A 26,046-nucleotide genomic window follows, 5' to 3' on the forward strand; every position below is an offset into this window, starting at 1 on the left:
GCAGGCAGCTTGGTGGTCAGTGGAGGAGTATTTAAAGTAGGGACCGCAGACAGGCTATCAAAGGCCTAAAATAACAAACAATAGGCTCATGGCAGCTTTACAGCGGTTACATGGATACACAGGCAGCTTGGTGGTGAGTGGAGGAGTAGTGCAAGGAGTGTCTGTCCCAGTACTCCCAAAATATAAATAGATGTTAATGTCTCGCAAAACAACCAAAACAAAAAAAAAGGTGGCATACTTAGGTACAGGGGTGGGCTCATCTACTGAGTTTCTGACATAGTAATTTGGCAGTAACTATTTAATGGTGCCAATATAGGACACAGACACAGACTACTTTAAGTTGCATCATAGATGTCTACAAATTTGTATTGTCAGTGCCAGACATTGAATGATGTCAGCGAATAGACTAAAGATTGGTGGAGCTGTGCGACATAATTTTGGACGTGGTAGAGCACATTTTGAGCTGGGGTAGGGGGGAACTCTCTTGAGGCCGGCGGGACCGCCCCAGGGCCCCTCATGTTACAACGGTGTGTCTGACGTTGGGTGCGCACCACCACCGCCAGAGACACTACATTGTACTATGAGGGACCCAGTAGCAATGCCGTCAACCAAAAGCGAGCACACCCACCTCTTCAGACAAACAGCAGTCTCACGGGTGCTTGCGCCAAGTCGCGATACCACGGCCCCGTGTGGGGAGTTTTGCCATTTAGGGAGGTGTAAACATGTCGTATGCTGTACAATCAGCTGCAGCAAATTAGACATTAGAAAAGTAATTCACAGGCAAGAGCTTTTCATAGGAAAGCTAGGTGTCGGCCGGGCAAGGTGGGGCAAAAGATTTCGAAATCCAGTTGTGGTTCATTTTAATGAATGTTAGATCGTCAACATTTTGGGTAGCCAGACGAGTCCTTTTTTCGGTTAATATTGAACCTGCAGCACTGAATACTCTTTCTGATAGGACACTTGCTGCCGGGCAAGCAAGCTCCTGCAATGCATATTCTGCCAATTCTGGCCAGGTGTCTAATTTGGAGGCCCAGTAATCAAATGGGAATGACGGTTGAGGGAGAACATCGATAAGGGATGAAAAATAGTTAGTAACCATACTGGACAAATGTTGTCTCCTGTCACTTTCAATTGATGCAGCAGTACCTGTCCTGTCTGCGGTCATAGCAAAATCACTCCACAACCTGGTCAGAAAACCCCTCTGTCCAACGCCACTTCTGATGTGTGCACCCCTAACACTCCTAGTCTGCTGCCCCCTGGAGCTCGTGTGAGAACGATCACGTGCGCTGTGTGCTGTGAATGCCTGAAGCAAACGGTCAACAAGAGTTGATTGTTTGGTTGCTAATATTAGTTCCAAGTTCTCATGTGGCATAATATTTTGCAATTTGCCTTTATAGCGTGGATCAAGGAGGCAGGCCAACCAGTAATCGTCATCGTTCATCATTTTCGTAATGCGTGTGTCCCTTTTTAGGATACGTAAGGCATAATCCGCCATGTGGGCCAAAGTTCCAGTTGTCAAATCTCCGGTTGTGATTGGTTGAGGGGCAGTTGCAGGCAAATCTACGTCACTTGTGTCCCTCAAAAAACCAGAACCCGGCCGTGACACGCAACCAAATTCCTGTGCCCCCGGGAAAGGTTCGGCATTAAAAATATACTCATCCCCATCATCCTCCTCGTCCTCCACCTCCTCTTCGCCCGCTACCTCGTCCTGTACACTGCCCTGACCAGACAATGGCTGACTGTCATCAAGGCTTTCCTCTTCCTCTGGTGCAGACGCCTGCTCCTTTATGTGCGTCAAACTTTGCATCAGCAGACGCATTAGGGGGATGCTCATGCTTATTACGGCGTTGTCTGCACTAACCAGCCGTGTGCATTCCTCAAAACACTGAAGGACTTGACACATGTCTTGTATCTTAGACCACTGCACACCTGACAACTCCATGTCTGCCATCCTACTGCCTGCCCGTGTATCCTCCCACAAATAAATAACAGCACGCCTCTGTTCGCACAGTCTCTGAAGCATGTGCAGTGTTGAGTTCCACCTTGTTGCAACGTCTATGATTAGGCGATGCTGGGGAAGGTTCAAAGACCGCTGATAGGTCTGCATACGGCTGGCGTGTACAGGCGAACGTCGGATATGTGAGCAAAGTGCACGCACTTTGAGGAGCAGGTCGGAGAACCCTGGATAAGTTTTCAATAAGCACTGCACCACCAGGTTTAAGGTGTGAGCCAGGCAAGGAATGTGTTTCAGTTGGGAAAGGGAGATGGCAGCCATGAAATTCCTTCCGTTATCACTCACTACCTTGCCTGCCTCAAGATCTACTGTGCCCAGCCACGACTGCGTTTCTTGTTGCAAGAACTCGGACAGAACTTCCGCGGTGTGTCTGTTGTCGCCCAAGCACTTCATAGCCAATACAGCCTGCTGACGCTTGGCAGTAGCTGGCCCATAATGGGACAACTGGTGTGCAACAGTGTCATCTGCCGATGGAGTGGTTGGCAGACTGCGTTCTGTGGAAGAGCTGTAGCTTCTGCAGGAGGACGAGGAGGAGGAGGAGGAGGGGGTGCGAACGCCTACAGCCAACTGTTTCCTAGACCGTGGGCTAGGCACAACTGTCCCTAAATTGATGTCGCCTGTGGACCCTGCATCCACCACATTCACCCAGTGTGCCGTGATGGACACATAACGTCCCTGGCCATGCCTACTGGTCCATGCATCTGTAGTCAGGTGCACCTTTGTACTCACAGATTGCCTGAGTGCATGGACGATGCGCTGTTTAACATGCTGGTGCAGGGCTGGGATGGCTTTTCTGGAAAAAAAGTGTCGACTGGGTAGCTCGTATCGTGGTTCAGCGTACTCCATCAGGGCTTTGAAAGCTTCGCTTTCAACTAACCGGTAGGGCATCATCTCTAACGAGATTAGTCTAGCTATGTGGGCGTTAAAACACTGTGTACGCGGATGCGAGGATAAGTACTTCCTTTTTCTAACCAGAGTCTCATGTAGGGTGAGCTGGACTGGAGAGCTGGAGATCGTGGAACTTTCGGGTGTGCCGGTGTACATGGCAGACTGAGAGACGGTTGGAGACGGCATTGTTTCCGCCGGTGCCCTAGATGCAATATTTCCTCCTACAAAACTGGTGATTCCCTGACCCTGACTGCTTTTGGCTGGCAAAGAAACCTGCACAGATACTGCCGGTGGTGCGGAAAATGGTGGCCTTACAGTGACGGAAGGGATGTTGCGTTGCTGACTAGCTTCATTGGCCGAGGGTGCTACAACCTTGAGGGACGTTTGGTAGTTAGTCCAGGCTTGAAAATGCATGGTGGTTAAGTGTCTATGCATGCAACTAGTATTTAGACTTTTCAGATTCTGACCTCTGCTTAAGCTAGTTGAACATTTTTGACAGATGACTTTGCGCTGATCAGTTGGATGTTGTTTAAAAAAATGCCAGACTGCACTCTTCCTAGACTCGGATCCCTTTTCAGGGATTGCAGACTGAGCTTTAACCGGATGGCAACGCTGTGCTCCAACAGGTTTTGGCTTTGACACGCGTTTTGGGCCAGATACGGGCCCGGCAGATGGAACCTGTTGCGATGTTGATGCCTGCTGCGGCCCCTCCTCCACCTCCGCTTCTGAACTACTGCCGCCTGCACCCTGTTCCCCCAATGGCTGCCAATCGGGGTCAATATTTGGGTCATCTATTACCTCCTCTTCGAGCTCGTGTGCAACTTCGTCTGTGTCACTGTGTCGGTCGGTGGTATAGCGTTCGTGGCGGGGCAACATAGTCTCATCAGGGTCTGATTGTGGATCTGTACCCTGAGAGGGCAATGTGGTGGTCTGAGTCAAAGGAGCAGCATAGTACTCTGGCTGTGGCTGTGCATCAGTGCACTCCATGTCAGAATATACTTGTAATGGGCATGGCCTGTTAAATGTTTCACTTTCTAAGCCAGGGATGGTATGTGTAAAGAGCTCCATGGAGTGACCCGTTGTGTCGCCTGCTGCATCCTTCTCTCTTGTTGTAGTTTTTGCTGAGGAGGACAAGGAAGCGACTTGTCCCTGACCGTGAACATCCACAAGCGACGCGCTGCTTTTACATTTACCAGTTTCGGAAGAGGAGGCAAAACAGCTAGAGGCTGAGTCTGCAATGTAAGCCAAAACTTGCTGTTGCTGCTCCGCCTTTAAAAGCGGTTTTCCTACTCCCAGAAAAGAGAGCGTTCGAGGCCTTGTGTAGCCTGACGACGAAACTGGCTCCACAGCTCCAGACTTAGGTGGAATATTTTTATCCCCACGACCACCTGATGCTCCACTACCACTACCATCATTACCAGCTGACAATGAACGCCCACGACGACCTCTTGCACCAGACTTCCTCATTGTTTTAAAATCTTAACCAAAGTAACTTTATTTGTTGCTGTCAAACAACTTACACGGTGAGCTATAACTTCAGTATGATTTCAATATCCCTTAACAGGTTGGTGAGACCACAAGGAAAATCAGGCACAATGTTACACACTCTGTTTTCTGTGGCACAAAATCACAGAGATGACACACACGCAGGACTGTCACTCAAGCACTAATGTCAATATTAATCTCCCACCTAATTTATTTATTTTTTTTTCTCAGGGAGACTTTAGAAACCAAATAATATTAAAAAAAAAAAAAAAAAAAAAAAAAGGCTTTCTATGGCCCACAATTAGAGAGAGAGAGAGGTGGCACACCCAGGAGTCAAGACTGGCGCACAAGCTGAAAGGGCAATATTACTCTCCCACTGTTTTTTTAAGTTTTTTTTTAATTTCAGGGAGACTTTAGAAACCAAATAATATTAAAAAAACCAAAAAAAAAAATAGCCTTTCTATGGCCCACTGAATGAGAGAGAGAGGTGGCACACCCAGGAGTCAAGACTGGCACACAAGCTGAAAGGGCAATATTACTCTCCCACTGTTTTTTTATGTATTTTTTGTTTTTTAAGGGAGACTTTAGAAACCCAATAATATTTAAAAAAAAAAATAAATAGGCTTTCTATGGCCCACTGAATGAAAGGGAAAGAGGTGGCACACCCAGGAGTCAAGACTGGCACACAAGCTGAAAGGGCAATATTACTCTCCCACTGTTTTTGTATGTTTTTTTTTTTTTTTTCAGGGAGACTTTAGAAACCAAATAATATTAAAAAAACCAAAAAAAAAATAGCCTTTCTATGGCCCACTGAATGAGAGAGAGAGGTGGCACACCCAGGAGTCAAGACTGGCACACAAGCTGAAAGGGCAATATTACTCTCCCACTGTTTTTTTAGGTATTTTTTGTTTTTTAAGGGAGACTTTAGAAACCCAATAATATTTTAAAAAAAAATAAATAGGCTTTCTATGGCCCACTGAATGAAAGGGAGAGAGGTGGCACACCCAGGAGTCAAGACTGGCACACAAGCTGAAAGGGCAATATTACTCTCCCACTGTTTTTTGTATGTTTTTTTTTTTTTTTTCAGGGAGACTTTAGAAACCAAATAATATTTAAAAAAAAAAAAAAAAATAGGCTTTCTATAGCCCACTGAATGAGAGATAGCACACACAGCAGTGGCACACAAGCCCTGACTGAGGCCAATATTTTTCTCCCACTGATTGATGTAGTGTTTTTGTGTTGAGGTAGAATTTAGAACACAAATCACGGAAAAAATAAATAGGCTTTCTATGGCCCACTCAGTGAGAGATGGCACACACAGGGATGGCACTGTAGCAGAAATGCCAATCTTAATCTCCCACAAAAAAAAAAAAAAAAAAAACAGGGACTGTCCTACAATTACTATCTCCCTGCAGTAATCTAAGCCAGGTATGGCAGGCAGCAATAGGAGTGGACTGATGCACAAATTAAATAAAAAGTGTGGACAAACAAAAAAGATAGCTGTGCAGAAAGGAAGGAACAAGAGGATATGTGCTTTGAAAAAAGCAGTTGGTTTCCACAGTGGCGTACACACAGCAATACAGCTATCACGGTCACGGAGCCTTCTAGGGCAGCCCAATGAGCTACAGCGCTGAGGGGAAAAAAAAAAAAAATAGCTTCCACAGTCCCTGCACACCGAAGGTGGTGTTGGACAGTGGAAATCGCTGCAGCACAAGCGGTTTGGTGGTTAGTGGACCCTGCCTAACGCTCTCCCTGCTTCTGACAAAGCGGCAGCAACCTGTCCCTAAGCTCAGATCAGCAGCAGTAAGATGGCGGTCGGCGGGAACGCCCCTTTATAGCCCCTGTGACGCCGCAGACAGCAAGCCAATCACTGCAATGCCCTTCTCTAAGATGGTGGGGACCAGGATCTATGTCATCACGCTGCCCACACTCTGCGTTCACCTTCATTGGCTGAGAAATGGCGCTTTTCGCGTCATTGAAACGCGACTTTGGCGCGAAAGTCGCGTACCGCATGGCCGACAAGCACAGGGGTCGGATCGGGTTTCATGAGACGCCGACTTAGCCAAAAGTCGGCGACTTTTGAAAATGATCGACCCGTTTCGCTCAACCCTAGTGGCTAGGGTTGAGCGAAACGGATCATTCATTTTCAAAAGTCGCCGACTTTTGGCAAAGTCGGGTTTCTTGAAACCCGACCCGACTCCAGCGTGGGATCGGCCACGTGGTCGGCGATCTTGGCGCCAAAGTCGCGTTTTGTATGACGCCTTCCCCGCCATTTTTTCAGCCAATTAAGGAGTGTGGGCAGCGTGATGACATAGGTTCCGGTCTGGTTTCTGCGGCGTCATAGAGCCATATTACCATTTGGGCTGCAGTGATTTCCGCAGTCAACCACAACATATGCTTTGCACGGAGGGGGGAGAGAGAGAGAGAGAGAGAGAAAATATAATCCACATTGACTTGCATTGGGTTTCGTGTTCCGGTCCGGAACCCGACTTTACAGTAGAATCAGCCGATTTCACGCGATCCGACTTTCGAGAAGGTCGGGTTTCACAAAACCCAACTCATTCCTAAAAAAGCAAAAGTCGCTCAACCCTAGTGGTGGCCTTCCATCTACAGAAGGGCTGGGGTTTCATAAAGGAGCAGGGACTGTATGCAGAAGTGTTTGTTAATCGGAGGGACGTGGAATCCCATCTCTGGGAAGGGCACCCGGATAAGGATTTTTACCCGGGCGACCACATGATATACACCAGGCACCTAGGTGAAAAAGGGTGGTACGCTTTAAACGTACACAAGTACAGAGACTCCACGCCAAAGCTGTCTACCCCAAAGACACCAGCAGTGCCACGTCGTAACGGGTCCCTCGCATCGCATCATTCTTATTGCTAATTGACTTGAATATTGATGTGCATATATATTGCACTACCTCAGTATAGAAAGACTTGAATGTTGTTTGCACCTTAAAGGGAATGTTAATTTGTTGCACTTTGCTGAGCTAAGACCCAAATATCCATCAGATCACTGGATAGAAATGTTTGACTCTCGTGACCATGTTTTACTGATCCAGATAAAAGTGACAGGGGAAGCACTTTACATCAATCCACACGATGTTTGGCATTATGTTTGGTAATGTAAGATGCTCATGAAACTGCTCAGATTTGAACACCCTTGCCATGAAGGTCCTGGCACACAATTTTTGTTTTGATGGTTAACCCAAGACAACTTTGGAGCTCTGCAGCTGTTGAGTCAGCAGACCATTGGTAATGTTTTTGTACTTTGTGCCTTGGCACTCAGCAATCCCATTCTATATCTTTCTATGGTCTACCACTTAGTGGCTGAGAAGCTGTGTAAAAGATTATCGTGTCCAAAAACATTTGATGAATTGCCCCCATCATATTTACTCATATTTGGATGTTCTCCATTTCCATCATATCTTTTTTCCTAAGTTATAGATTCTTTCTACATCAACTTTTTTTGTCCATAAAGAAGTCAGAAATGACGTTAGGAAATAAGTTATTAGTCAGAAAACCTAAGCTGGATGGGTACCTTCATGTTTTTGTTGATATGTCCAGAAAAATGTTTTCAAACCTTACAGGGGCAGACACAGACATTAATAGACCCCTGAGCAAGTACAGTATATGGGCCCTTTGCAGTCCAAAATTCAGAACGTACCTCTTTATGTGTCTGTGACAGAAACTGCATACTTCTTTGGAGGTGGAAATGGGCCATCAACCCCTGAGACGTAGAATATGCAGAGCAGGTCACAGCACTTGTTCCATAGGTGATGAAGCCAAGTAATCAATGTGATATTATATTTTAAAGTGGTTAACTTCAACTCTGGTACATAAGAAGCAAACCTTTAGACACACAGGTTGAGATTAAGCTGATAATATTAATAAAGGTATTGCATAATGTAAAATAACAGTGCTTGAACTTGCATTTGCAGTAACAGCAGTTATACACAACTTTTATTGAAATTAGTTTCTAAATATGCTTCCTGAATATGTACAAAACTTAATCTTTCATCTTTGCAGAAGATGATTGGATACAGAAGAGTACAACAGCTGTCTTTTAATCTAATAATAAATCTTACTTATGCTTCATTATCTTTAACAGTATGCTCACGGATCTTATGGAGAAAACCCAGCCTTTTGTCAGCCATAAACCATTCTTCACCACATATATAGCAAAGAAACGACATTTTTTTATAGGAATTTCTGGAGCGACAAACTAAACACTGGAATATCTGTAATTAGGACATTGTTGCTAGGACCACCTGGCCCCTCATTAAATATCGTAATGACCAATGACACTAGACACATCTGTATGTTGAGCTGTGCATTTGATACTGGAAACCACTGCAGCAGTGAAATTTTATAGTTTGCAGATTTCTGTCTCATTTTTAGGCAGTAAATTGATCAACCATCCTGTAGGATTTTCTTTTTCTTCACTAGAGTTTGTCCATTAAAGTTATTGCTGTATCTAAAATCTGTGCACATAAGCTTTCCCTTCTAGTTTTAGTATGTTCTTTACAGCCCAGTGAATAATTTGAATAAAAAAAATTGCTCAACATCTTAAATCATTAAACCGTAGGAAAAAAACCTACTAGATAAGCATCGCCTTTTTGCATCACTAACATCTGCCAAATGTCTGATTGGGGAATGAGTGGCTTGGCAAGTGACCTGTCTCTCCATTTATAGTTCTGATAATAACTCTTTATGCATATGCTGTACTCCAACAAGAATTTCACCATGAATTTATTTCTTAGTAAGAAGCGTTCTGGCCTGAAATGATGTGATTTGCACCTGAATGGCTTTTGATTACCAACATGTTGCCCAGGTGAAAGAGATCAACGCCTACTTTTCTCTGCCAAATGTTAGGCAAAATTATGAAAGCGATGGAATCACGTTATTATTTCATTATAGCTTGTGAAGGACATGCTATATATTAATGAACAGCCACATTTAAGGTTATGTAGCACATTTAAAAAAAATAAAAAGCTCCCTGCATTTTCCTGTGTTTTTCTTGGGCTTTTTTAATGATTTTGACCAGATATCAGCTTCACATCAGTAGGAAAATATGAAGCACTTTCACTTTATAATTGGTATATCATCTGATATGTTATATTGAGGATACCTAGAGTCAGGGCCAATTCTAGTTTCCGGGTACCTGAGAAGAAAATTTACATGGCACCCCTAAACACAGTGCAATATAAATCTGCAGTGAGTGAGCACTATTTAATCATTTTTTTTATGTTTTGCCTTTACAGCATTTATTTTATGGTAAAAATTACCTGCAAACATTATTTGTCAAGTTAATGCAATTATGGTGATATCAAACTTTCATAATTTAAAAACAAAAAAAAGATGTAGATTGCTTTGTTTTACCGTTGTTTCCAGTGTTTGAGACTTTTCTTTTACATCCATGGAGCTGAATGCAAGCTTTTTATTTCTGAGGTAAGCTGATATTTTTACTGATACCAAATTGGTGGTGCATAGGACATTTTGAAAGCTTTTTATTGCATCTTTTTTTTTTTGAAGAGGTGAGATGACAGCAAAAATGCATTTTGGCACCTTAGGGTATGTTTCCACGTTCAGGAAACGCTGCGTGTTTGGCGCTGCGTAGAGCCGCAGCGTCAAACACGCAGTGTCCAGATGTTACAGCATAGTGGAGGGGATTTTATGAAATCCCGTCTCCACTATGCGTGGTAACACGCACCCGGCAGCCCTGCAATTCCGGACATGCTGCGCATCTTTTAAGATCGCAGCATGTCCGTTTACCTTGCGGCGATGCTGCGCCCCCGCAAGGTAAAACACAGGGCCCTATGTGTGTGGTGCGATGATTCCGGATGTGTGCAATGAACACATCCGGCATCATCGCGTCACAGAAGGGAGCGGAGCTTAGGGCAGAGCGGGTTTGCCGCTCCGTCCAAACCACCGGCCATCCTGAACGTGGACACGTACCCTTACTGTACAGGCAAATTAATTTTATATCTTGGTAATTTTAATTAACTAGACAATTACCGGTGCAACCATGCCAAACATAGTTTTTTGAAACTCTTTTTCTATTGTTTACTTTATTTTTTTAGTTTCCATGGGGCGCTTGGACCTGCCATCGATTGATCCATTATACTATATAAAGCAATACATAAGTATTGCAGTACATAGGATAAATCATGTTTTCATAAAAAGCTCAGTTTTTGTGTGAGCAACAAAGTGGCACCAAAATGGCAGGGATAATAGCTTTCAAATTCAAAGGTTTAGGGTATGTGCACACGTTGCAGATTTGCCTGTGGAATTTTCTGCTCGGATTCTTCCTCTCTTGGCAGAAAACGCAGTTGAAAATCCGTGCGGTTTTTGATGCGGATTTGATGAGGATTTTCATGCGGATTTGTATGTGTTTTTGTAAGATAAATAAAGATCTATTATATAACAAAAAAAAAGAATTGTGATGTCATTTCCTTGTCCAACCTATTATTTTACATACTCCATTGAAGACCATAGTATCATAACATACCATTTCAAATATAATGTTTACACACACAAAACAAATATAAGTGAATATCTATAGATAGATATATCTATAGATAGATCTACTGTATCTATCTATCTACAGATCTATCCTTCTATCTATCTATAGAGCTATCTATAGATAGATAGATATATCTATACAGTAGATAGATAAAACCAAGCAAGATGTTTAGTAATAAACAATAAAATGGTAAATAAAGAGTTAAATAAAAACACACACACAAAATCTGCGTTAGGCCGGGATCACACTTGCAAGAAACTCGCACGAGTCTGGCACTGCCACCAGCACTCAGACCGGAGCGTTCAGCTGCATAGAAATAAATACAGCCGCATACTCCGGTCCCGAGTGCTGGCGGCAGTGACGGGTACTGAGGTGCGAGACTCGTGTGAGTTTCTCGCAAGTGTGACCCCGGCTTTAAACGCAATATCTGTTTAATTTTAAAAAAGAGAAATAAATGATGTGGGCTGCAGTGCAATTTTCAAAACCAGAGAGGGAAAGCCAATGACTGGGGGCTGATTTTTATAGCCTGGGAAGGGGGTAATACCCATGGAGCTTCCCAGACTATTAATATCAGCTCACAGCTGTATACTTAGCCTTTACTGGCTATTAAAATAGGGGAGCCCCCAAAAATGATGTAGGGTTCCCCTATAATTAATAACCAGAAAAGGATATGCAGAGACCTGCGAGCTGATATTAATAGCCTAGGAAGGGACCATGGATATTGGCCCCACTGGCTACAAACACCAGCTCTCAGCCACCCCAGAAATAGCGCATCCCTAAGATGCACCAATTCCGGCACTTAGCCTCGCTCTTCCCACTTGCCCTATAGCGATGGCAAGTGGGGTAATAGTTGTCGCAAAGGTGACATCAAGCCCGGCTTAGTAATGGATAGGTGTCAATAAGACACCTATCCATTACTAATCCTATAGTTGTTGTAGGTTAAATAAAGACACAGCCAGAATAAAGTCTTTTAATGAAATGAAACACTAAACACAGTTTACCATCTTTATCATACAGCTAATCCATGCGACCTGTTGTGAACTCTGTTTTCAGGCTCCCTCTTGTGGTCACAGGTGGTATTGTGTGACTTTTGTTTTGGGCTCCCCCTGGTGGCTTTGATTGTTATCCTGCGGGTCTGTGGCTGATCAGCTGCCTCGTTATTCACTTGGGAGTTTCCTATTTAGCTCTGTTTCACTTCCACTTGTTGCCGGCTGTCAATGTACTCAGTGCTATTCTGATTACTCCTGATTATCTTCGGTTTCAGTCTCTTCAGGAGAAGCTAAGTTCTGTTTAATTATTTTTTGCTCATCAGTCTGCAATATGATTTCTGTGTATGATGAGTTTAGTCCAGCTTGCTATGTGATTTCTTCTGCTGGTTTGCTCTGGGGTACAGAGTTGCTTCCCCCGCACCGTTAGTTGGTGTGGGGGCTCGAGCGATCTCTGTGTGGATATTTTCAATAGGGTTTTTAATTGACCGCACAGTTCCCTTTCTATTTTCTGCTTTCTAGTGTTAGCGGGCCTCATTTGCTAAATCTAATTTCATCTCTGCATTTGTGCTTTCCCCTTAACTCACCGTCATTTCACTGAGGCAAGTGAGGACTTTCGTTCCCTCTAGGAATAGTCAGTTTCTCAGGCTGTGAAGAGACGTCTAGGATTTTCAGGTAACGTTCCACAGCTGCCTATAGTTGTTTGCGGATAGGATCAGGTTGCGGTCAATTCAGTTACCACTTCCCCAGAGTTTGTAGTCGGTTTAGTTACTTAGCTAGTCCTACTTGCGATCCTTGCCACTAGGATCATAACAGCGACACCCTCAATCTCCTGTAATAAAAATAAAATAATAAACCAACAGCATACTCCCTTTTCCAATGAATTCATTTAATAACGATTGTCAGCTCACAGCTATCTCTTCTATTTGTATAAAAACCATAACTTTATTCAACAAATATCAAAACAAAATTACAAATAATAAACAATTAACATCATACCTTAAAAGTGATAAAAACACCAGGGGTTGTGCCTACCCCTATACTGGCCTATGTGTACCTACCTATCAGCAGAGGTTGGCACCCTAACACCTGAGTACTGGAGCCAGGACGCTCCATGACGGCTTTCCCTTCTCACCCTATAGGGCCCTATGGTGGCAGGGAGTGCGATAGATATTGATTGGTCGTCATTTCATACTACAGATGGACAATGACCCAAAACATAAAGCCAAAGCAACCCAGGAGTTTATTAAAGAAGTGGAATATTCTTGAATGGCCAAGTCAGTCACCTGATCTCAACCCAATTGAGCATGCATTTCACTTGTTAAAGACTAAACTTCAGACAGAAAGGCCCACAAACAAACAGCAACTGAAAACCACCACAGTGAAGGCCTGGCAGAGCATCAAAAAGGAGGAAACACAGCGTCTGGTGATGTCCATGAGTTCAAGACTTCAGGCAGTCATTGCCAACAAAGGGTTTTCAACCAAATACTAAAAATGAACATTTTATTTAAAATTATTTAATCAGTCCAATTACTTTTGGTCTCTTTAAAAACAGGGTGGCACATGTTAAGGAGCTGAAACTCCTAAACCCTTCATCCAATTTTAATGTGGATACCCTCAAATGAAATCTGAAAGTCTGAACTTCAACTGTATCTGAATTGTTTTGTTTAAAATTCATTGTGGTAATGTCTATAACCAAAATTAGAAAAATGTTGTCTCTGTCCAAATATATATGGATGAAACTGTATATTGGTTTGCAGAGAGATAGTTTGGATCTGCATACATATTATTCTATGGAGACCTACAGTGGCTTGTGAAAGTATTCACCCACTCTGCATTTTCCGTGTTTTGCTACCTCACAACCCTGGAATTTTGCTGGTTTTTTTAGTGCTTGAATCATGTAAAGAACATGCCTATGACAGTGAACATTTGGTTTTCTTTTTATTGTGAAACTAACAAGAAATAGGAAAAAATAAGAAAAAACTTTAGTGTGCATGTTGTCTTGTTGGAAGGTGAACCTCTGTCCCAGTCTCAAATCACTGACAGACTGAAACAGGTTTTCCTTGTATTTTGCACCAAAAACATCCCCACAGCATGATGCTGTCACCACCATGTTTCATTGTGAACATGTTGTTCTTGATGTGTTGAGCTGTGTTAGTTTGGCATCAGACATAGCTTTTACCTTGATGATGAAAAAGTTCAATTTTAGTCTCATCTGACTACAGTACCTTTCTTCATACATTTGGGGATTCTCCAACATGTCTTTTGGCAATCTTAAAATGAGCCTTACAATTTGTGTGTGTAAGTAAAGGCTTTTTTCCACCCAATGTTCCATAAAGGCCACCTCTATGGAGTGTATGGTTTATTTTAGTCATATGGACATACTTTAGTCTCTGCTTGGGAACTTTGCAGCTCCTTTAGGGTTACCTTTGGTCTGTGTGCTGCCTCTCTGATTACTGCCCTCCTTGTCTAGGCTGAGAGTTTTGGTGGGTGGCGTTCTCTTGACAGATTTGTTTTGGTGCTATATTTTCTCCATTTGATGGTAAAAGATTTTTGCTCTCAGTTCACAGTCTGTGAACATGTGGAAGGTGAGGGTTTTTTTATACATCTATTCCCTTGGTGTTGGTGCTGTGTGATGGCTACTGTATTGTTGCTCTGGTGCTGTGTTTGTGGAGTGCTGTGACCTTGAGTCATGGGGATTCAGCCTTGCAGCTTGGGTGCTGTGAGGTACCTGGTTGCCCGCACTGCTGATGTATTGTGATTGTGATGGTGTTTTGCACACGATACCACATATTTTAGGATAATTACCCACTGAGAGGTTCACTGTGACATGGTAGTGGACTTCATACAGTCTGATCAGAATATTAAACTAAGAACCTCATGTTCATTTCCGTAATATTTTGCCTAGCCACCTTAAATCAATGTACGATTTTTGGATGTGTAGTTCAGTTCTTTTTTTCTTCAATTCTGAAGTAGAATTATAAGCATTTTATAAGCTTTTACACCTTTATTGACAAATATGTCAAGTTTATGCAAAGATTAAATTTACAGTATTCACCTGTACTTTTAAATACTTCTGCAATTCGCCCTAGCATGCTGAATATCATCTTCTGGGCAAAATCGTGACTGATGGGAACCTATTATCACCTAATCATTGCTTAGAGTATGTAAAATTTTCTGTTTTTTTTTTGTTTTTTTTGTCCACCTGTTTTTTTTAGGACTGACCATTGGTTTTCAATGGGATTGAGAGCTGGGGAGTTTTCTGGTCATTGACCCAAATTTTCAATGTTTTGTTCACCGAGCCACTTACTTATCACTTTTGCCTTGTGACATGGTGCTCCATCATGCCGGAAAAAAATGTTCATCACCAATTTGCTCCAAGATCTTTGGGATAAGTTGCTATTGTAGGATGTTTAGGTATTTGAGTGAGCCCCCTCCCATGGATGAAAAGCAATGCCAGACATGAATGGTCTCAGGATGGTTTACTTTTAGCACAATATGGACTCACCTTTCCATACACAAGCAATCATTTTTCCAGATGTCCCAACCAGGGTGAAAGGGGCTTCTTCAGACAAAATAATTTTGCAGGAAGTACAGGGATTGGAGAGCAGAGGATTGAGTTTAAGCTATTTTTTATAAATGTCTCTTCAGAAGGTTTGGGACATCTAGAAGGATGATTGACCAGTAGTGTTGAGCATTCCGATGCTGCAAGTATCGGGTATCGGCCGATACTTGCTGTATCGGAATTCCGATACCGGGATTCCGATACTCTTGTGGTATCGGGTATCGGGTATCGGAACAACATTAATGTTAAAATGTGTAAAATAGAGAATTAAAATAAAAAATATCGCTATACTCACCTGTCCGACGCAGCCGGGACCTCAGCGCAGGAACCGGCAGCGTTGTTTGTTTAAAATTCCCGCTTTTACATGGTTACGCGAAGTCCCGGCTTGTGATTGGTCAGGGCGGCCATGTTGCCGGGCCGCGGACCAATCACAGCAAGCCGTGACGAAAATACGTCACGGCTTGCTGTGATTGGTCCGCGTCCCGGCAACATGGCCGCCATTAACCAATCACAAGCCGTGACGTCACGGGAGGCTGGAAACGCGCTCATTTTAAAAAGGGCGCGTGTCCAGCCTCCCGTGACGTCACGGCTTGTGATTGGTTGCGTCGCGGTCAACCAATCACAAGCCGGGAGGCTGGACACGCGCCCATTTCAAAATGAGCGCGTCCAGCCTCCCGGCTTGTGATTGGTTGATCGCGGCGCAACCAATCACAAGCCGTGACGTCACGGGAGGCTGGACACGCGCCCATTTCAAAATGAGCGCGTCCAGCCTCCCGGCTTGTGATTGGTTGATCGCGGCGCAACCAATCACAAGCCGTGACGTCACGGGAGGCTGGACACGCGCCCATTTTAAAATGAGCGCGTGTCCAGCCTCCCGTGACGTCCCGGCTTGTGATTGGTCAGGGCGGCCATATTGCCGGGACGCGGACCAATCACAGCAAGCCGTGACGTAATTTCGTCACGGCTTGCTGTGATTGGTCCGCGTCCCGGCAACATGGCCGACCTGACCAATCACAAGCCGGGAATTCACGTAACCAAGTAATAGCGCGATTTTTAAACAAACAACGCTGCCGGTTCCCTCGCTGAAGTCCCGGCTGCGTCGGACAGGTGAGTATAGCAATATTTTTTATTTTAATTCTTTCTTTTACACATTTATATGGTTCCCAGGGCCTGAAGGAGAGTTTCCTCTCCTTCAGACCCTGGGAACCATCAGGGATACCGTCCGATACTTGAGTCCCATTGACTTGTATTGGTATCGGGTATCGGTATCGGATTGGATCCGATATTTTGCCGGTATCGGCCGATACTTTCCGATACCGATACTTTCAAGTATCGGACGGTATCGCTCAACACTATTGACCAGAGAAGAAAAGGTTGGCACTACTATGATTCCTGTGTCATGCCAACTGTAGACTGTACTGGGATTTAAAGAGGGCACCTAGTTGTGTCTGGAGGCAGGGATTCGGAGATCACTGGGGGAGACATCATAGTATTTCATGTCATAAATGTGTAAATAATATAGTTATTTTAATGACTGACCATTTGTAAATTTAGCTTTGGATATACAGAGACATATAGTTCAGAAAAAGAGTGTTATGATTTGCTAGCTCTGTACAAAAAAACACTTCTCATATAGTAAATATAGATATTTAAATTTATATGTGACATAAGAATAAAAAGGTTTGCTAAGATATCCTTGATTGCCGAACTTTTTGACAAGGGCTCAAAAGTGGCTTTGGGCTCTCATTATTATAATTGCAATGTCACACAAATAATAACAGTAATGTAGTGACAATAAAATTCAGCAGGTTTGGATTTCCAAATACTGTTGAGCAGCAGTTTAGTTAACCTGAGGATTGCAGTTCAAACACATTTGTTATCATTAATTGATTGGTAGACAAACATTTGCGATCTTAATGTAGGTCAGCCAAAGTCACAATGCATCCATCACTTAAAACTCAATGTTCAAGCTATAAGTTGCAAAAAATTTCTTATAAACAAGATGCGTATTTATGAAAGTACCTCCATAGTTGGAACCAGCAACTTTTCCGTGATGATTGCAGAAAAATTAAGATAAATGGAAACTGATTACAGTCTTAAGTCTTTATTAACATAAGACTTGATCCTAACAGTTCCCATTGCCATTTTCTACAGACACTTCATTGACATAGTAATTTATACTCTCTTTTAAAGTGACAAGTATCATCACTTATCCTCCAGTTCTGCTTCAAATGATTTACATTGGCATAAGTAAATATTACCAAGGCCTATAGGTCTGTGTTTCTTAACAAAATGCTGAAATATCTAGTTTATAAAATGTAATATTAATGCAGTTTTTTATGTTTTAGCCAAAGACAAGAGTAGATCCTCAGAACAAAAGGTACAAAGTAAAGATTTAAACTTCTCCTCTCTTCTTACATCTACTTCTGATTTTGTCTAAAACCTGAATGAGAACAGGAGAGAAAACAAGAGTATATAAACATTAGCATTATCATTTTTATAATTTTTTTGTCATTTTTTATTTTTACAGTTTATGCAAAATATGGAAATTACAAGTTACTGTGTGTAGTTCGAGAGACGAGCTAAGCAAAATGCAAAATGCAACAAGCAAAGGCAAGAAAATGAAGTAGATGAAGTCTGCCAAATTTATAATCTGTTTTTCTTCAACAATTTTGCACAACACTTTTGCACTTAGCTCAGCTGTTAGGTTTGCAAAATGTTAAGGGAAAAGGACTTAACCGAGAGGTGTTATAAAATACGCCTAAGGTGTACATGTTTTGAGGCAATTGATTGTTGTACAGGTACACTGTATGGTCAATGTAGATTTAGATTGTGAGTAGTGTTGAGCGATACCGTCCGATACTTGAAAGTATCGGTATCGGAAAGTATCGGCCGATACCGGCAAAGTATCAGATCCAATCCGATACCGATACCCGATACCAATACAAGTCAATGGGACTCAAGTATTGGACGGTATCCCTCATGGTTCCCAGGGTCTGAAGGAGAGGAAACTCTCCTTCAGGCCCTGGGATCCATATTAATGTGTAAAAGAAAGAATTAAAATAAAAAATATTGCTATACTCACCTCTCCGACGCAGCCTGGAGCTTACCGAGGGAACCGGCAGCGTTGTTTGCTTAAAATTTGCGCGTTTCCTTCCTTACGTGAAGTCCCGGCTTGTGATTGGTCGCGTGCCGCCCATGTGGCCGCGACGCGACCAATCACAGCAAGCCGTGACGTAATTCAGGTCCTTCAGGATTTTAAAATTACGTTCCGGCTTTGTGATTGGTCGCGTCGCGGTCACATGGGCGACGCGACCAATCACAAGCCGTGACGTCACGGGAGGCTGGACACGCGCGCATTTTAAAATGCGTGCTTGTCCTGCCTCCCGTGACGTCACGGCTTGTGATTGGTCGCGTCGCCCATGTGACCGCGACGCGACCAATCACAAAGCCGGAACGTAATTTTAAAATCCTGAAGGACCTAAAATTACGTCACGGCTTGCTGTGATTGGTCGCGTCGCGGCCACATGGGCGACGCGACCAATCACAAGCCGTGACGTCACGGGAGGCAGGACAAGCGCGCATTTTAAAATGCGCGTGTGTCCAGCCTCCCGTGACGTCACGGCTTGTGATTGGTCGTGTCGCCCATGTGACCGCGACGCGACCAATCACAAAGCCGGAACGTAATTTTAAAATCCTGAAGGACCTGAAATTACGTCACGGCTTGCTGTGATTGGTCGCGTCGCGGCCACATGGGCGGCACACGACCAATCACAAGCCGGGACTTCACGTAAGGAAGGAAACGCGCGAATTTTAAGCAAACAACGCTGCCGGTTCCCTCGGTGAGGTCCAGGCTGCGTCGGAGAGGTGAGTATAGCAATATTTTTTATTTTAATTCTTTATTTTACACATTAATGTTGTTTCGATACCGATACCCGATACCACAAAAATATCGGATCTCGGTATCGGAATTCCGATACAGCAAATATCGGCCGATACCCGATACTTGCGGTATCGGAATGCTCAACACTAATTGTGAGTTCCAATGATGACAGTGACAGTAAAGTCGGTAAAGCGAATGTTGAATTATTGGCGCTATATAAGTGATAAAACCCCAAAAAAATTTAAAGTGATGCTCAGTCACACTCAGGTGGCACACATATCAGTTTCGTAGATTACCACAGTAGAAATAGTATAATAGAGACCCACAGGTCTTCCACTACACCCAGCACAGCAGATGGACACCCAAGCAGGACTTTTCGCATTTCCACAAATTAGTGTTAACATCCCCAGCAACAGCAGGCACATAAGCCCCACTAAAGATATCAGAGACTGCAACTACGTAAGAACAATGCAGCATATTAAAAACTACAACATCCTGTAACAGAAGTTCACTAGTGCTTTCAGAAACATTAACACCTACCCCACATACAACTCGAACACTAAGCATTTTTGTTTTTTCCCAGTCATTTTGCTCAGATAGTGTGCTAGGAGCACACTATTAGCAAATAAAAATAGATTTTCTCCTCTGCACAATCTCTGCACATAGCTGAATTTCAAAGAACAAAAGGAAACCACTGAACATGGATAGCCAATGGAAGCAAATCATGGGACACATATATAAATAAAAAATTGCCTTTATTACAAAGTGAATGGCAGATAGATGGAGCTGTGTGCAAGAGTGCCCGCACTATCTTGAGAGATAAAAGTAACAATAAAACATATATAAATAATATATACAAATGGGGACCATCAAAGAAAAAGGGGGGAGGAGGTGGGTGTTGTAAACCAGATAATACTGTACATTAAAATGTATAAAGGTTCTATGAGAAGTTAATTAACCTCATTATAGTAGAAAATAATTACCATGCTACTGCCCCGAATTATATCAATATCAGTAGAGCTAAGCTAAAGCAGTTCCACAATATGTAAATGCAATGTAATAAGTCAAATGCACAATTGAAAAAGTCATCATGAAAATAATATATATTAAAGTGTCACTGCATGATACACATTTATTAAATATTAGATGGTCTTATCATAGTGAAAAACAATTGACATACTACTGCCCAACAATATGCCAACTAAGCCAGGCTGAAGTAGCTCAACAATAATCCATATAACAGATCGAGCACACATATGAAAAGATCCTCCCAAGGCAGACAAAGTTAAAATATCACTGCATAATGCACCTTTGCAAGATACATGTGGAATGTATCTATCAATAATTACCTGGTGGTGCTCTAGTGGTGGTCCCGATGTGCATTTCGGAACTAAGTCCTTCATCAGTGGGTGCCACACTTTTGAACCGAGGTGCTATAAATAGTAGCAGTGGCCGATGAACAGAGACCGGGCGGAAGTCGGTGCATAGGCAGCCAGAAGGAATCCGGAAGTCACCACCGACCCGCGTCATGTGACTGACCAGATGAATTTCAGCAGCACAAAATGGTGAAATATGGCATGATGAATCATGTTACACAAAGCATAAAGAATTGTTTCAGTGTCGATTAGGCATGTATGACAAAGAAGATCTACTCCAAAAAATTTCAAAGTGAAATGTCCCCTCCTGTATGACGTTAGTAACAGAAGAATTTTGTTGGACCTGTCGATAAGGCCTATATAACATTGACTAGATGCTACAAACAATTTCAAAATGATATATCCCCTACTGTATTACATTAGTAACAGAAGACTTTTTTTGGGCCTGTATAACATTGACTAGATGCTAGAAACAATCTCAAAGTGACATGTCCCCTATTGTATGACGTTAGTAACAGAAGAATTTTTTTAGGCCTGTCGATGAGGCCTGTATAACATTGACTAGATGCTACAAACAATTTCAAAGTGACATGTCCCCTACCCTATGACATTAGTAACAGAAGAATTTTGGGGGGCCTGTCGATGAGGCCTGTATAACATTGATTTGATGCTTAAAACAATTTAAAACTGAGTTCTCCACTTCTGTATTCGGTTAGTAGCATAAAATACATTTTTATGTGTGGATCAGGCCTGTGTAATCTAGAAGATTATCCATGGTGTTGGAGAGCCCTCTTTCCTACTGTTGCTGCTGTTAAAGTGTAGGTTTGCTGGAGAAATATGTCCAACGTGTCGTTGCATGAACTGATCAGGGAAAGGGCCATGACGACGGTGGGAATGGGAACATACAACAGGATCAATAACAGGGCGGCTATGGGATGTACAAGATCCAAAATTCAGCCTACAACGATTCCTCATTTTCCCAACACCAATTACCAGAGAGCGTTTGATGCTCATCTCAAGCTAGGTATAAAAGATGCCCGTCAGAAATTGGATGCCAAAGATGCACATAATGTAGAAGATAGGTTTAAAACTATTTCAAACTCAGATCTTGCTGCTGTATCACTTTTGTAAAAAAAATAAAATTAATTAATTTTAATGTGCAACAGCTCTGCACACAGAATAATTTCAACTCCACTAAATAAAAAGGTTGTATATAGCGGGCTGTATCACGTTTATCAACAGAAAATTTTTTTTTTAATGCTCGTTAGGTCTGCAGACAGGTTCCTATCACGCCACAACATGGCAATGTGGGTTACGGCTGGCTGCATCACATTCAGCAACAGAAAATGTTTTAATTTTTTTCTAATGCACATTAGGTCTGCAGACAGGTTCATCTCACCACCACAACTTGATGATGTGGGATACGGTGGGCTGTATGACATTCAGCAAGAGAAAATATTATAATTTTTTTAATGTGCATTAGGTCTGCAGACAGGTTCATATCACCGCCACAACATGACAATGTGGGATACGGTGGGCTATATTACATTTAGCAACAGAAAAATTATATATTTTTTTAATATGCCTTAGGTCTGCAGACAGGTTCATATCACCACCAAAAATGGCAACATGGGATACTGCAGGCTGTTTCACATTTAGCAACACAAAAAAAATTATTTTTTTAATGTACCTTAGGTCTGTAGACAGTTTCGTATCACCACATCACTTAATGACAAGGTGGGATACAGCAGGCTGTTTCACATTTAGCTAGTGAAAAAATATTAATTAGAATGCTATACTCATGCATGGAGCACAATAGAAGCAGTGCACTTGTATGACATGTGCCCTGTTGTTTTTTGTTTGTGGACCTTAGTAATGTAAAAAAAATGCTGGAAGGTACATTTATCAGCCACACTGGACACTAGCTAGCTACACTATCTGACTGATATACAACCACCTAACTAACTAGCTAAAATCTTGCTGCTAAGAGTGCCAGTGTCAAAGCAGCCTTTCTGCACTGTTAAAGTGTCAAAATGGCACTAAAACAAGATGTCTGCTATATATATGTAGAGGGACATGTGATTTCAGCAGCGAATGACAGAAGCCATTATGTCAGGACATTGTGGGTGTTTCCTGCACCCTGATTGGCTAGCTGCAATGTGCACACATAAAGTTAGAAAAAAAAGGCGGTTACAAGAACACTGTGCCTCTGAGCTCTGCAAACCCCCTTTCCTCATCAAATATGTGCCAAACGCTCATGATGCACCACCATTAAAACCAGCTAAAGTGCTGAAAATACTTTTGTATACATTTTACCACACTTTTACCGAATGCTTCCTAATTTTTCACGATTTTATGAAATTTTGCTCATGTTTCCGATCACAAATCTAAATGTGCTATATTCGTCCCGAATTTATGTTTGGCGATCATTTTCTGAACAAATTCGCTCATCACTGGTCTCTACTCACCAGTCAGACTGGGTGGAACATCTGCCCTTAGCTGAGTTTGAAATGAATAATTCATATAAAGAACCCATTAAGACTTCTCAGTTCCTCTGATATCTCAGACATCATCCTGTTTTTAGTTCTGTTTCAACCTCTGAAGGAAACTCCTGAGGCTGATAAATATATTGAGAATTTGAAGATTAATAGGACTGAAGTTGGAGTAAACCTTAGAAGGGCACAGCATATACAGAATTCATCTGCTAATAGGAAGAGGACACAAAAGCTTTGCTACTGGGGATAAAGTGTCATCATCCACCAGAAATTTCAATCTCAAGGTGTGTTCATCTAGGCTTAGTTCATTGGTCCATGTGAAATAACTGAGGTTGTCCATCCTGTAACCTCCTATTTAAAACTGGAAAAAAATGGAAAGCTGCCTATGCAATTCCTTGTACATTGGAAAGGCTATGGACCAAAGGAAGGATTCTGCATGTCATTTAGTTACATCAATGCCAACATAGAACTTTGACAACAATCTTAACAGGAGGTTCAATTGGTCTTTAATTGATAAGCTTTGTACTAAAATTCCAGAGGCCTCACATAAGAGGAAGGGGTATTGTAACATCCATGTTTATACCTGCCTCCTCGTTTTCAGCTTCAGTGGCTGGGTGGCATTGTGCCCTCATTGCAGGTGACAAAGGGCACCAGTGCACCAAGTCTGTTCAGTTTGCAGGGTCTTGTGGTGCCCTCCAAGGCTGAGAGCTAGGGGGTTAGTTCCTTGCTTTGGTTCATAATTACTTCCTTCTACAAAGCCAGATAAGAGCTTCTCACCTTATAAAAACCCCTTAGTCACCTTGCCAGTAATGGGAACTTCTCAATCTAGTTCTTCTTAATCTGGTCCTTAACCTGGTCCATAATCTGGTGCATATGCCCAAATCTGGTAGTTTTAATGTTTTTTTCTGTTACAAAACAAAGTCCATATATTAACTATTTTACTATTCTCATCTGCATCGCATGACTAAAACCAGGGAATCTATAGATTGAATGGAAAACAATAATTTCAGTATTCTCTTATTTGAAGAATACTTCTCATACTGTACTGACTGGGGGCTTTGCCCCTGGCAATGGCCATACTCTTCTGGTACATGAGGCTCTTTCAACACATAAACTAAACACAGATTATCATCAGTGGTTGTATTTTCTTACAATAGGGAATGCATATTAGAATAAAATATGTATGTTAGATGTTGCCTTTGACAGCTGCTCTTGATATATCTCCCGAGAAATATGTTCAGTAATGGTCATATTAGGAGAGCATTGAAACATATCCCACCCCTGTTCAAAATCTGAAATCCACAGATTGGATGGACTACTCTAATTTCTGCCTTCTCTCATAAAAGGAATATTTATCAGAATAATGTAGTTACTGAGGGTGTTGCCTCTCTCAAAAGTAAGACTCTCTTGAATTAGAAGACTCTGCATTTTAGCCTGGATTCAGGACATAGTATTAACCCCTTTCTGCCAGCTGACGGAATAGTACGTCAGCTGGCAGAACCCCCGCTTTGAGGTGGGCTCCGGCGGTGAGCCCACCTCAAAGCCGCGAAATGTCAGCTGTTTTGTACAGCTGACATGTGCGCACAATGAGCGCGAGCAGAATCGCGATCCGCCCGCACCCTTTAACTAGTTAAATGCCGCTGTCAAGCGCTGACAGCGGCATTTAACTAGCGCTCCCGGCCACGCGACCGGAAGTACTCGCACCGCTGACCCCTGTCACGTGATCGGGGGTCATCGGTGCATTGCCATAACAACCAGAGGTCTCCTTGAGACCTCTATGGTTGTTGATGGCTGATTTCTTTGAGCGACACTTTGTGGTCGGCGTTCAAAGCACATCGGCATTTCTGCTACATACTGTAGAGGTGATCTGTGCTTCACCTCTATGTAGCAGAGCCGATCGTAGTAGTTGTAATGCATGCTTCTAGCCTCCTATGGAAGCTATTGAAGCATGCCAAAATTTAAAAAAAGTGTTTAAAAATATAAAAAATATAAAAAATATATAAAAGTTCAAATCACCCCCGTTTTGTTCCAATCAAAATAAAACAATAAAAAAATCAAACCTACACATATTTTGTATTGCCGTGTTCAGAATCGCCCGATCTATCAATAAAAATAAAGGATTAACCTGATCAGTAAATGGCATAGTGAGAAAAAAAATCAAAACGCCAAAATTACTTTTTTTTTGTCGCCGCCACATTGCATTAAAATGCAATAATGGGCGATCAAAAGAACCTATCTGCACTAAAATGGTACAATTAAAAACGCCAGCTCGGCATGCAAAAAATAAGCCCTCACCCAACCCCAGATCATGAAAATTGGAGACGCTATGGGTATCGGAAAATGGCACAATTTTTTTTTAGCAAACTTTGGAATTTTTTGTTACCACTTAGATAAAAGAGGACCTAGACATATTTGGTGTCTATGAACTCGAAATGACCTGGAGAATCATAACGACAGGTTAGTTTTAGCATTTGGTGAACCTAGCAAAAAAGCCAAACAAAAAACAAGTGTGATATTGCACTTTTTTTGCAATTTCATCGCACTTGGAATTTTTTCCCGTTTTCTGTTACATGGCATGGTAAAACCAATGATATCGTTCAAAAGTACATCTTGTTCCACAAAAAAAAAGCCCTTACGTGGCCATATTGACGGAAAAATAAAAAGTTATGGCTCTGGGAAGGAGAGGAGCGAAAAACGAAAACAAAAAAGCGGAAAAATCTCCGGGGTGAAGGAGTTAAATATATTTCCAAAGATAATCTGCTTGTTTATGAGAGTGACAGTCTTATGACTTAGAAATTCAGGCAGGGGTATAACATAATCCTTGCAGCT

This window comes from Ranitomeya variabilis, chromosome 1 (genome assembly GCF_051348905.1).
Source record: "Ranitomeya variabilis isolate aRanVar5 chromosome 1, aRanVar5.hap1, whole genome shotgun sequence".
Lineage (NCBI taxonomy): Eukaryota > Metazoa > Chordata > Amphibia > Anura > Dendrobatidae > Ranitomeya > Ranitomeya variabilis.